The 12716-nt window shown below is 48.0% G+C and overlaps 1 long non-coding RNA gene across 4 annotated transcripts in view; it reads right to left on the reverse strand.

Moving 5' to 3' along the window:
- LOC129687198 (uncharacterized) overlaps positions 1–12716 on the reverse strand; it is a 51220-nt gene that overhangs the window by 15349 nt on the left and 23155 nt on the right. For 2 of the 4 annotated variants that reach the window (XR_008721743.1, XR_008721744.1), the window contains exon 2: positions 11638–11919. This is a non-coding gene — a long non-coding RNA (uncharacterized LOC129687198). Of the gene's footprint in view, positions 1–11212; positions 11920–12716 lie in introns of those variants that run through there. The other 2 variants (XR_008721741.1, XR_008721742.1) reach the window with 1 other exon arrangement.

The following is a 12716-nucleotide window of genomic DNA, read 5'->3' on the forward strand; positions in this document are numbered from 1 at the left end:
GCTCTCCTAGAAATCCACTGGTTGCAATGGGGAACTGGAATGCTTCACTGGGAGAGAAAACTCAACTGGATATCAGTTAGCCTGATACCCTTGTTGGCACACACGGAGACCCATGAGTAAGGAAGGGAAGCAGTCTTCATGGGGACAGCAGCCATTGCCCTCTCCATTTTAGGAGTGAGGAAAAATGAAGGTTTCACAAGATTTGGTGACCTGGCTCAAGCCATCCAAGTGGCTTACCCCAGAGTGCCACCCTCTAGAGAGTGTCTTAACCCCTGGGCCACACTGCCAGCCGCCTGGCTGTCACCATTGAGGCAGAACTGAGCTTAGACATGTTTTCTGGCTAGCAGCTCTTGCTCTATAAATGCTGCAAATTGCATGTAGGATTTTCCTGCTTCCAAGAAAAGCTCCACATTCTTTTATGGTTTCAAAGAAGGGCAACTTCAATGGACAGCGGACTTCAAAGACTGTGTTTAAGGTCTTGGCTATAAGTCTTCAAAGGGTGTATTTAAGGTTGTGGTGCAAGTCAAAGGATTGGACTTGGCAGAGGGTGGCTTTCCCTCTTTCAGAAGGATCTGAGCTTGTTTTCTTCTTCTGCCTTTTGTTGGGTCCAGAAAGGAAGGAAGTGCTCTTGTAGGGCTGAGGGGTCAGTTCACAGTGCTGAGGCCATGGTAGGAAGGAGGAAGAAAAGGAAGGAGAGAATGAAGAAAGGAGAGAGGGAGGAAAAGGAGGGAAGGAAGAGAAAGAAAGAGAGGGCAAGGAGGGCCTGTCTGACATATCTACCTCTGTAACTACAGGCTTTCTAAGGGGTGCCATTGTTCCCATCAAGACCCAAATTCCTCATTCTGGCCAAGTTACAAACTATTCCCTGGGCCTCTGTCCACCTAGTTGAGCTGGTGACTTAGGGACAATTGCACCCTTTATCTGGTTCACTCATTCCTCAACTTTGCATCCATTTTGCCCTCTCTGCTTGGAGGCAAACAACCAACTTGAATCCCAGTGTCTGTCACCAAGGAAACAGGCCTATTCCCTACCCTGACACTTCTAGGCATGGCTGCCTTGACCTGTGGCAAGCCTGTCTCTGGAACTCAATCTTGTAGAACCTCTTTCCCTGTGGCCTGAAACTGATACTTGGGCCTCATGAATTACCCTTAGCATAGCCTTCCCATGTGTCTCCTGCTTCACACCATCACTTCATCATGAGCATCATCCATCTGCCAAATCCCAATGGGTTTCAACCATCAGATTTTCTTGAATCCTAGAAAGGAAGGAGGCAAGAGTGGTGCAGGGAAGCAAGCCCCTGTCAGCGCTGGAGGCGGGTGAACAACAGCTGGTATTCAGTTTTAAAGGTAAAAGACACAAGCACCCAGAGAGGCCCAGCACTCAGAGCCAGTCCCTGACCCCACCCTGGAATACTCCTGCCCACGGAAACATACCCATTGTGTCACACACAAGATGGCCCGAGGCTGGGGTGACTCCATAGCCCACACTCCCATACTCCACATGCCAGTCTCTAGGGGAATGTGTTTTGCCCTCCAAGGTGTCCTGCTCAGGAAAGAACCTGCTCCACGAAGCTTTTCCTCATTTCCTTGAACATAAGAATTCTAAATCAAGACCCCAGAGATGTTTCAGGGGTTAAGAGCCCTTGCTGCTCTTTCAGAGGACCCAGGTTCCCAGAAACCACAAGGCCACTCATAACCATCTTTAACTCCAGTTCCACGGGATCTGACATCTTCTTCTGGCCTCTTCCGGTACTGCATGCACATGATGCTCACGACATACATGCAGGCAAAACTCTTACACACCTAATAAAGAAATAAACACTGACTGTGGATGTAGCGGATCGGGAGGCAGGACACATGCACAGCGTGTGCGAGGCCCAACATTGGAAATAAAGATAGAACAAAGACAGATTGTAAGCATGCATGCCGTGCGCCATGCAGGACACATCCAAGGGGCTAAAGAACAAACCGGGCTTGGTCTTGGCTGTTAGTGAACTTGCTGTCCATTAGAAGTGTTGACACACGAACCATAGACAAAAATAAGGTGAGTCTGAGGTGATTACTAAAGGAAGGGGACTGTTCCTGGTAAGAATACATTCTGGATTAAACTTTCTGAGTGCAAGAACTGGAGAAAAGATTTTCAGGAGAAGGGGTATGAGAGCCAGGGCGTGTGGATTAGGACGGTGCAGTGAATGTTCAGGGGACAGGGAAGTGCCAGCGTTGCCTGTGTGTAAGAGATTGCAAGGAAAATGAGCCCATGACAGTAGGCTGGACCCACTTCATAAACATCCTTGAAAGCCAGCTTTATGAGCTAACCTCTGAGTCAGACATGTTGCTTTGTTGCTTCATAGCTGGGAACCTTGGGCAAATTAGTTTTTTTTCTCAGAGCCTCAGTTTCCTCATCGTAACTCTGGGGTGAAGTGGCTGGGAGGAGTAAATGAAGGTATCGTTTGGAATGTGCACAGTAATTGTCCCTGTATTCAGAGTGTAATGCATAGTGTTAGGGTTATCTGTTCGCTATAGGCTTCCCAGACGTTATGGGTAGGAGGTAGTTAGGCCTCTGTGACCTCAAAGGATGGATTAGTAGAATTAGGTGACAGCCAGAACTGGAGGCGGGGTGGGGAGGTCCTGGCTACAAAGGTCCAGGTATAAACTTAACCCTTCTTCTCATCTGGACACTGACAGAATGGGGACAAAGAGGAGAGGACTGATGGGTATCAAGATAGGGTTGACAGGCCGAGGAGACTGTGGAGGGGGAGAGACCCAAGAAGGCCACATGCACGTCTTAGTTCATCCCGAAGAAGGCCTGCCACAGGCTGAGTGTAAGAAAGTGTGCTGTGGAGGGAGCTCGAAGGGCGAGGCAGTGGGAAAAGAAGACTACAGTGCTAGGATAGGTGTCGTGAAAAGCATTCTGGGGCCGTGGGTGTCAGGAGACCACTGCAGATTGGGAGAATGGAGGACGGTGTTTCTAAAGTCAATGGAACCAAAAGCATGGTCCAGTGCTCCTTTGCTCTCCTTCTTCCTCTCTCTCTCTCTCTCCCTTGTTCTCTCTGTCTCTCTCTCTCTTTCCTGTGCATACACACACATATACCACACACATATACCACACACACACACACAAAGACGTAATTTTTAAAAATCCAACTTAGAATTCCTTGGAATTATATTTTTCTTTTCTCTTTTTTTTCCCCTCCTTCCATTCTTTCTTCTTCTCTCCTCCTACCCAGAAACTATATTCCCTAAATGGAAGCTGCTAGATTTCATGCTGTGTGGACTTGAATAAGCCTCTCTCCCCCTTTTAGACTTCAGCCTTGCCTTTCCTCATAGTTGAACGAACTGATGAGAAAGTAAAAGTAAAGGGCCTAATGCATTTCCTGGCATGAATGTTCTCTTCCTTCTTAAGACCTGATGGGACTGGATCCTTAGGACATAGCAGCCTCCCAGACACCCAATCCCAGGTCCTTCTGAGGAGGTTCTTCTTCTATTCTTCATTTTTATCAGCCATTAAGGCACCTTCTCAGACCCTGACCCTAGAGGTGTGTGTGTGTGTGTGGGTAATCCAGTAACACAATTAAACTGAGCCAGGTGACGGCAATGGGGGAGGCACTTGACCACCAGCTCCACTGCTAGGAACAGGAAGAGCCCTGGGAGCATTTGGAGTCAAGGTCTCAGGAACATTCCAGGAAGGGCTACTGTTGGGCTCATGAGGGTAGGTTTGTCTGCACATGCCTCAAGATGCCTCCGTGAGTGAGCTGAACCTCTGGGGAAACCTCCCTCCTTTGGATCCAGAAGCCAGTTGGTCCTCCCAACCAAGGGGTGACCCTCTGGACCACGGAGAGTTGGAATAAGGACGGAGTTCCCTGAGGCAGTACAGAGTTGGGTCCGCACCTTCTCCTTCCTCCTCCATTACAATCCCTACTGTACAGCCCTCACCTGCCAGGGACACTGAGGCTCCTCCTGACACCAGGGGATCTGAGTGGATCTCCAAGCTCACAGCCACTGCTTTCTGTCGATGCCATTCTTCTTCCCAGCGCTAGTTCCCAAAACTCAGAGTCAGATGACGTGGCTGTCTGCTGTCCCCTCAGCCCCATTTGGTGTCAGTTAGTGAGTCTTGTCTTTCCCTGAATCCCGCCTTAGTTCAGTGGTTCTCACCCTTCCTACTTCTGTGAACTTTTAATACAGTACCTCTTGTTGTAATGTTATTTCTTTGTTATGAAGTACCTTCATAACTGTAAGTATGCTACTCTTATGAATCACAATGTAAATATTTCATATGCAGGCTATCCGATCTGTGGCCCCCAAAGGGGCCATGGCCCACAGGTTGAGAACCTTGCCTTAGTCATTTCTGTATCCTTGGCCCTTACATTGGTTTCTTACACTAGATGAGATCTGCCAGACAGGTTGGATGCCACAATATGTGTGCAAGCAAGTCAAGGTCCCAGCCAGAGAGGCCCTTCTGGGTTTCAGGGTCAAAGTAGAGCAAGGAGCAGGGTGCAAAACATCACATTTAGCCATCAAGCAGCACTGGCATGGGAGAATAGATACTGCTACATCTTTATGGCGTTCATCCTAAAGCAAAGCCACTTTATAATCAAAAACAGCACTTTCAACACTTTACTTGTGTCTCTGTATAAAGCAGACAACAATTTAAACAAAGTTATCAGGCTAAAAAAAAAAAAAAAATTAAAGTGTCTTTCTTCCCAAATGCAAAATGAGATTCAGATGTGGATTGTCTCTACCAATTAAGGAGCCCCAGTCCCTGGGCTGTGGCAGTGAGAGCCTTTGGAGAATGCAACCATTCTCAGAGGATTCTGCTACATCCTAATTATCCAGTGGGGAATCGGTGTGTCTTCATGGGAAACCATTACCGAAAGCTTTTAGCATGAGCCGTCTCAAAGAAATTCCCCACAGGAACAAAGGGAGGAGAATTAGGTGAGTGCCAATTTCAGCGCAAAATTCTGGCACCGAGAGGCAAGCAGCCCCACGTCATACTCTAAAATCCAGAATTTCTCTGGAATTCTTCGCTTTCCCATAGCGGAAGCTTTGACTCTACTTCTGAGCTTACATCACAACATGTTTCCTGAGATTTACCCTGTTCTCTCCTTGGGCTGGGTGTCTTTTTCTTCCTCCATCAGTCATGCAGAGCGCTACTCACCCAAGACCTGGCTCAGGGGGGCCTCCTCACCAAAGCCTGCCCTGAGCTTGGCCTTTCTTAACAGAAAAACCAGCTGTCCAATTCTGCTCCATCCCCAGATGCTATGCAACACATCTTTCAACACCCACAGGCTTGTTCACCTTGCTCTCCTTTGAACAGAACCAACATTAAGCTAGCTGTTCTTGGAGTCAGGTGTGAATGAAAAGGAAAAGAATATTATTGCTATTCTTGACTTCCTCTAGTTTAGCTGTTCTAGAACATTCTTTCACCGGTGCATTGGTACACTATGAATTATGCTTCTATTGGGTTATGAGGTCTTTGAGAACAGGTCTGAAGCCTTACTTTCAATGTTCGTGGGGTCCCTTTTGAAGACTGGTTTTACAAACATGACTGTAAGTGAGAGTCTGGTAGGACGTTCATCTACCTTCTGAGGGCAGCTAGGACACAACTCCAGGCAACAAGCTCCTTAAACAGGCTTACTAATAAAAGGAAATACCTGGAGTGCAGGCAGACCTTGCAAGGAGAATGCCAAATCGAGGCTTTGTGACTTTCCTAAGCCAATGACCATGGTGCTTAGGAGTAAGTTTCTAGGCTTCTACTTTGGGGTTGTAGCTTGAGAAATGTTAAAGCAACAGGATATTAGACAGCCTATCTCCAAGAGAGGTACAATGGGCTGCTTTCTAGAAAAGCTGACCCTGAAGAGCCTATTTGTGGGATGTAAGTACTAGGCTATTTAGCATGGAACCCATGGCTGGTTCTGCTTAATGATGAACAAAGTGAGACATCTCCGTGGATATCATTCTAGCTCAAAAAAGGGGATGAGGGAGTTGCCTAAATGACCATCAGCAGCTGGCATCAGGGAGTAGTCTGACCGTTGCTGGTTCTGTCTTACCCCCATCCTTCAGGTGCAGCCATGACCCCACCTGTCTAGTCACCAGCACAGAAGGTCACAGAGTGTAGTCTCCGTGTATTGCACCTTTCTTCTCTGACTCAATCCCCAAAGACTGATTTTCCTCAGGCTTCTCAACATTAGCCTCCACACTGGTCCTTGACTAGTCTGACTGAGAATCCTATGGCCTGCAGGACCGCACTCTCTGCAGTTCATCTATTCCTACACAGCAAGCTGTGTAGGAAGGAGGCTCCCGCAAAGTCACAGAGCCAGTCTTGCTCAGGACTCTGAGACCCTAGGTAGAAAGTCAGGACTACCTGGGAGGTCACCAAAGGCACCAGGGGGCTCATGTGGCTTTTGGTGGTCTTGCTTTGTGTACCGGAATCACTGAGAAGCTGAGCTTCCCACTCACCCCCTGGAGCTGCTATCTTTAGCCTTTCTCATGCTGTTCCCAGCAGACCCAAAGAATACAGATTGGCAAATTCTTTGAAACCTCCCCAACTGTCTGTGGGGCAGAGGCCTGTCTGAAGGAGAGACAAAACCAGCCTCTTTACCCTGCCAAGGCCAGAGTTCCCCCCATGTATTTTTCTGTGTGAGGGGGAAGAGGACACATCATACCCAACTCCTATCCCCCAAGGTACTGGCTGAGCCACATCAGTGACCCAGTGGCCATTTTTCCCAGGGGACCAGCCCCCTGAAGACTGAGATTTCTGCTCTTCCTGTCCTTTCCTATTCGTCCTTCCTTTGAATCCCTAACACTCCACCCCATGTGGGCCCACACCATCTCCCAGCACCGTCAGACACACACCTCAAAGACCCCATAGTCTATTGGATCAGACAGACAGCCAACAACCAATTATGTTCTGGGGCTGTGGAACATGGAGAAAGGAGCACAGTCAAAGTCAAAGAAGGCTTCCCTGGAAAAGACAACTGAGTGAGGCCTTGACAAAGGAATAGGAATTCTCTGGGCTAATGAAGCAGGAGACTGGACCAGACATCTTGGCCCATCCAAGGAGACACAGATAATGTATGGATTATCAGGAAGGCAAGAGCCTTGAAGATTATGCTGAGCCGTGACTATATCTTGAATAAACACAGCCTCTTCTTCCTCCTCCTCTTCTTCAGTACAATTTATATATGACACATACAAATATGTAAAACACAGAAGATGTACATTCTGACGGTTTCCACCTCTATACATATGTGTGAAATCAACACCAAGACAATAATGACCTGTCCCTATTAAACTCTCCCTTCCTTCCTTCCTTCATATAGATTAGTTTGTATTCACCTAAAAATATTTTTCTAAATTTTTAAATTACACTTTTAAATTTTTATTTTGTGTGTGGTGTGTGCATATGGGGGGTGGTACATAAGCATGCTTGTGGAAGTCAGAGGACAACTTCAAGAAGTCAGTTCTCTCCTCTCCCCAGTGGTCCCAGGAGCTGAGCTCAGGTCATCAGACTCCACAGCAGGCATGTTTCCTAGCCGAGCCATCTGCACAACCCAAGTTTGTACTTTCTGATTTTTTCTCAATAAATAAGGTCATCTAGGATGTATTATCTCTATTTGCTCTTTCATCCAGCATGCTGATGGGCATGTTCACTGCTTCTCACTAAGTATTATTTCCTTCTTTGGATTATATCACAACTTACTTACCTTTTTCACCTGTCAATGGATATTTGGATGGTTTTCAGCTCGGGACTGTTACAAATACAGTTGATGTGACTGTGTACAAGTGTCTATGTAAAAACAAGATTTTGTTTCTCTTGGATAGATACCTGGGTATGGAATGCCACACCAGATAATAGATTTATGCTGAAGTTTTTTTAACTTTTTTTTTTTTTTTTTTTTTTTTTTGAGACAGGATCCTTCTACATTGCCCTGGCTGCCCTGGAATTCACTATGTAGACCAGGCTGGCATTGAACTCATGGAGATCAGCCTGCCGCAAAAGTGCTAGGACTAAAGTTGTGTGCCACCATGCCAGGCTCTTCTTTTAAACTCAAAAAACAAAATACACTTGTTGATTCAGGGTGAGGGGAGGCGTGAGAGACCACATTTGTGGAATTTAGAGGCCAGCTGGTGAGTGAGTACTGGAGATTGAACTTGGGTTATCAGGCTTGGTGGCAAGTACTTTTATTTACCCTCTGATACATTTTAACAGCCTCTTAAATATTTATTACACTTATTTATTTATCTGTGTGTGTGGCAGCAGGGATAAGGATGTGCATGAGCCCCGGGGCCACATGGAGACCAGAGCACAACCTATAAGAATCAATTATTTCCTTCCAAATGGGGACTGAACTCAGACGCTCAGAGTCATCGGCAAACACCTCCACCAGCTGAGTCATCGCCGTGGCTCTATGTTTCCGTTTTAAAAGACAGTTCAGGAAAAAAAAAATGCTCCCTTTGCATTCTACCTCTTCTCTGAGGCTCCCACATGCGGGTTCTTGACTGGCTGCTACAAACTGCAGGAAGGATTTCAGAACTGAGTCCCCACTGGATTTGTCCAGCTTGTGACTTTGGACTCCTCCAAAGTCCCAGGGCTTGAGGCAAGGATTCAGAGCATCTGGAAATCTTTCAGGAATGCTGCATTCTCTCAGCTGGCTGCCTGACTCTGGGCATGTTTTCGAGGGTGGAGCGCTTGAGCAGGGCCAGAGGACCAGGAATGGAGGACTTAAGATAAATCTTCTGGCCACGAAGTTTAACAAAACTCATAAATTATAGGCCAAATGTCAGAGAAAACAGTTTTCTCATGAGCACATATCACAGCTTTCAAGGGGTGTGGAACTGACCTCAGACCCTGAAAGGTGGTACCCAGCTAGAACCCCCAGAAAAGAAACAGATTCTAGGGGTCCAGAGCCCTGAGGACTTTCCTAGGTGGAGGGGGTGTTGATTTAGACCCGTTCACTGAAGGAAAGAACTATTGGACAATACCCAGGACCAATGTCCCTATCTGCATAACTACTGCTGGGGCCTGGCCTTTTTCTCTGGTCCTATTGGAGAGTCAGAATTCTGGTGTTAAGAGATACATAATTTACAGGTCGTAAGTGCCACTGGAGTTTGAGGTGTGTTCGTTTCTCCATCCATCCATCCATCCATCCATCCATCCATCCATCCATAATCCTCATTAGATCCAGAGCCAACTCAGACAGGTCTTGCTAAGTAATTCAGACAAAATTCATCATAAAGAACACTAACAGCTTCCCCAAGCACAGTGTTTAGATATGGTTTGGGTTAGAAAGATTCCTTAAAGCCAACATGGAGGATACAACGCAGTGTCAGGCACAGACCACCGCAAGGAGGTGGCTAGAAAGGGTTGAGGAAGAATCTGAGCAGAGCACTGGTGGGCTAACACAAAGGCCAGCAGGGTGATTGGCATGAGCCCAGGGCTGCCTCCCTTCTCCTGGCTCTAGTCAAACCAGTCACCAGTCGCCAGCAAACACGGTCTGTGTAAACAACAAACAGATGGGGCCTGGCTGTAGGGACGGAGGATGGCTGTTTGATCTCAGCAGAGAAGCCTGAAATGCTCACTCAGAGGGGACAGTTGAGCCAAGGTACACATCTACCCGCCCACCCACTCATCCATCACCTGCTGTCTGAGCAGCCATCCTTCACGGAGATACAGTGGGGAACACAGGTGTTCTCTTGGAGCTGCAGGAAGCCACTTGCTCACATGCAACAGCTAGTAGCCTGAAATGGCTCCCAAAGCTCAGTCACCTGTGACGCAAAAGCACAGAAGTCCCTTCTTGCCCCCAATTCCTCAGGCAGTTGATGAATTCCCAAGGGCCATATCTTTGAATTTCTAGGAAGGAAAGAACTCAGTTTCCCTTGGATACAAGACCCCTTCTTCAAGATTGGGAGGGAATGCAGGGAAAACTAGAGCCTGGTTTAGAAGGTGCAGGTTAGATGTCCTAACTCAATACTTGTCAGAAGCTGAGTCTCAGCTGTGATCACCAAGCTTTCCTAACCAGGGACTCTTGTTGTGTTGCTGGTGTTGGTTGGCTTCACACAGCGAGCAGAACACCAGTCAGGCATGTTTCTGTCACTTGGACACCAGCTGAAGGCTCCACCCACAGATGGACTCAGAGTGACACCTGCCAAACCCAGAGTTCACCTTCAGAATAGTGCGCAGGCCCAGGTGGCGGAGAAGGGAGGAACAACAGGAGGGGGTGCTGGGAGTGAGGGTGGCTGATATGGTCATTGGCCTGCTGCCCGGAACCTGTCTGTGAATCTGAAAGCACCTGGGATTTTACAGTCAATGTCCAGAACTGGACGGCACTTAGAGCCATCCGCTTTAGCCATCATTTGATATGTGATGAAACAGAGACCCACAGAGGGAAGACGGGCCGCCAAAGCCCTAGCCAGAAACGGTCAACTTTGTCTGCCTGAGGGCCAGGGTCTCCCAGAACTTCCATGCTTTGGCTTTTTGGAATGCACTTCTGGGGACTTCCGCGGGGGGGGGATCATTGGCTCCGTCATTGTCACTGCCTTGGTGTGTTCCCTGTCCTGAGGCACCACTAGCAAAAGCCCCACCTGACCTTGTTTATGGAGTATCTAGAAGACTGTCTGGGTCGGGCCTGCTGGGTGAACGACGCCTTAAGGACGCCTTCCTGTCGGCCAGGCTCTCCCCAGGCTCAGAAGAGCTGTTAGCTGTCCCAGCCAGTGCAGAAGATAAGGTTTGTAAAGAGCTGGGCAGTGCCTGGCACAGAGCGTAGGGCTATGCCGTAACTGTCCTTCTCGGCCAGGTTCATTTTCCTGGTGCTTTGATGGTAAAGACCTGAGCTGGGTACTGAATGGTAGTGCCAGCCTGAGAAACCTTAGGAAGAAAATCTAGCAAGGAGGTATTTGAGCTCGGGCCAGATGTCCAGGCTGAGCATCTCTGGACCAGTAAACAAATCCCTCGTGATGACCCTGGTGGAGGCAGAAGAGTAAAGCCAATAATGCCGTAGCTCTTGTAGTAGCACTGCCAAGGTGGTGCTGCCGTGGGGATGGGGCGGGGTGGGGGTGGGGTTCCTCTGGAAGGGGAGGAATGCGGAAGTTCTGGGTAGGGAAGGGAGGCTGGGTTCCCAGTATATTTGCAGAGCAAACACTATCGCAGGCCTGATAGCTTGATACCTCTTGAAGCGGCAGATGCGGGGTGCACGGATCAGGGTAGTGTAGACCTGTTACTAGGGAAACTGAGGTTCCCCTTTGGGGAACAGTTAAGGACAGTTTTTATTAAACTTCGAGAGAAACAACGGGGCAGGCAAGCTATAAACTTCGGCAGCTGCCAGGAACAGGGGAGATGGAGAAAAAGTCATTCCATTTAAGTTAGAATTGAATAGAAAGAGTTGCTCGATACAGAAAAAACTACTCCCAAGACTGGAAATGGACTAGCGTGCTGAGGAAGAAGCGCAAAAATAATTCAGCCACTGCGGCGTGCGGTCCTTCGTACTTCATACCTCTCCTGTTTGAATTCGGAGGACCCTTTTTTCTGAGCATGCTCTGTTCATCGGATGAAGCCCCACGTAAAAGGCTTCCTCAGCTTAACCTTGACATCACTTCTCCAGTCCTTACTCTGTCCTGCCCCCAAGACACAAGCCACGCCTACCAGTTTCTTCTGGGCTTCTCTTTGAGTCTGTTCTGCCAAGCTTGGGCCCTGTGTAGAGTAGAGAGGTGCTGACTGCTAGCCAGCTGAGCAATAGAAGGAGCAAGTGGCCAGACAGATGTTCCTCAGTCCTCCGTACTTCAACACGGAAAGGAGAGTGTCCTGGGGCTCCCAGATTTCCGGGGGGTTGGATAAGCCGACATTGTCTGTCCTTCTTAAAGGCCCCCAAGTACTGGAAGACCAGTTTGGGTCAGGTGAGACTTCATTGCGGTACCAGTCAGGGTTCTGGCAAAAGGGTAGAGACGGGAAAGTAAGGAAGTATTATTTGTACGTTCCCTTGAGGTTTTTAAATAACACTCTACCTGTGGAATTCTGTTTTCTCAGGGACCTAACTCAGGTTGTCAGGCAGCAAGGATTTTCACCCACTAGCCATCTCACCAGCCCTCCCTTGAGATTCTTAACAATGGGATCCAGGTGACAAAATCTGAGGAGTCACTAAAAAAAGAGTGGAGAGATGGGGCTGGAGAGATGGCTCAGAACACTGGCTGTTCTTCCAGAGGTCCTGAGTTCAATTCCAAGCAACCACATGGCAGTTCACAACCATCTATCATAAGATCTGTTGTTCTCTTCTTGCCTGCAGGCACAAATACAGGCAGAATACTGTATAATAAATAACTAAACTTTTAAAAATAAAGGGGAAAAAAAAGACATTTAAGCTCATTGTGGTGGCTCACACCTTAGCTCCTAGCACTTAGGAGGCAGAGGCAGGAGGATGTATGTGAGTTCAAGGCTAGTCTGGTTTACACGGCAAGTTCCAGGCCAGCTAGCGCTACACAGTGAAATCACCCTGTCTAAAATGAATTAGTTAAAAAGCCATTCTAGGTGCAGAGGCCACAGTTTGAGGCAGTTTGAGAGCTTCACCCATCCAATGGGCAGCATTTCTCTTCTAAAAGGTGGAGCTTGGGAGGCTGAGGACCCTCTGGCACACTATCCTGTAGTGTGCTTCACGACAGCCCACAGTCCATCCACGCCTCCCTTTGTCACTGCCCAGTCAGCCAGCATGTCCTACATGTGAGGCTGAA

This window comes from Psammomys obesus, unplaced genomic scaffold (assembly GCF_907164565.1).
Source record: "Psammomys obesus unplaced genomic scaffold, mPsaObe1.curated_primary_1811, whole genome shotgun sequence".
Lineage (NCBI taxonomy): Eukaryota > Metazoa > Chordata > Mammalia > Rodentia > Muridae > Psammomys > Psammomys obesus.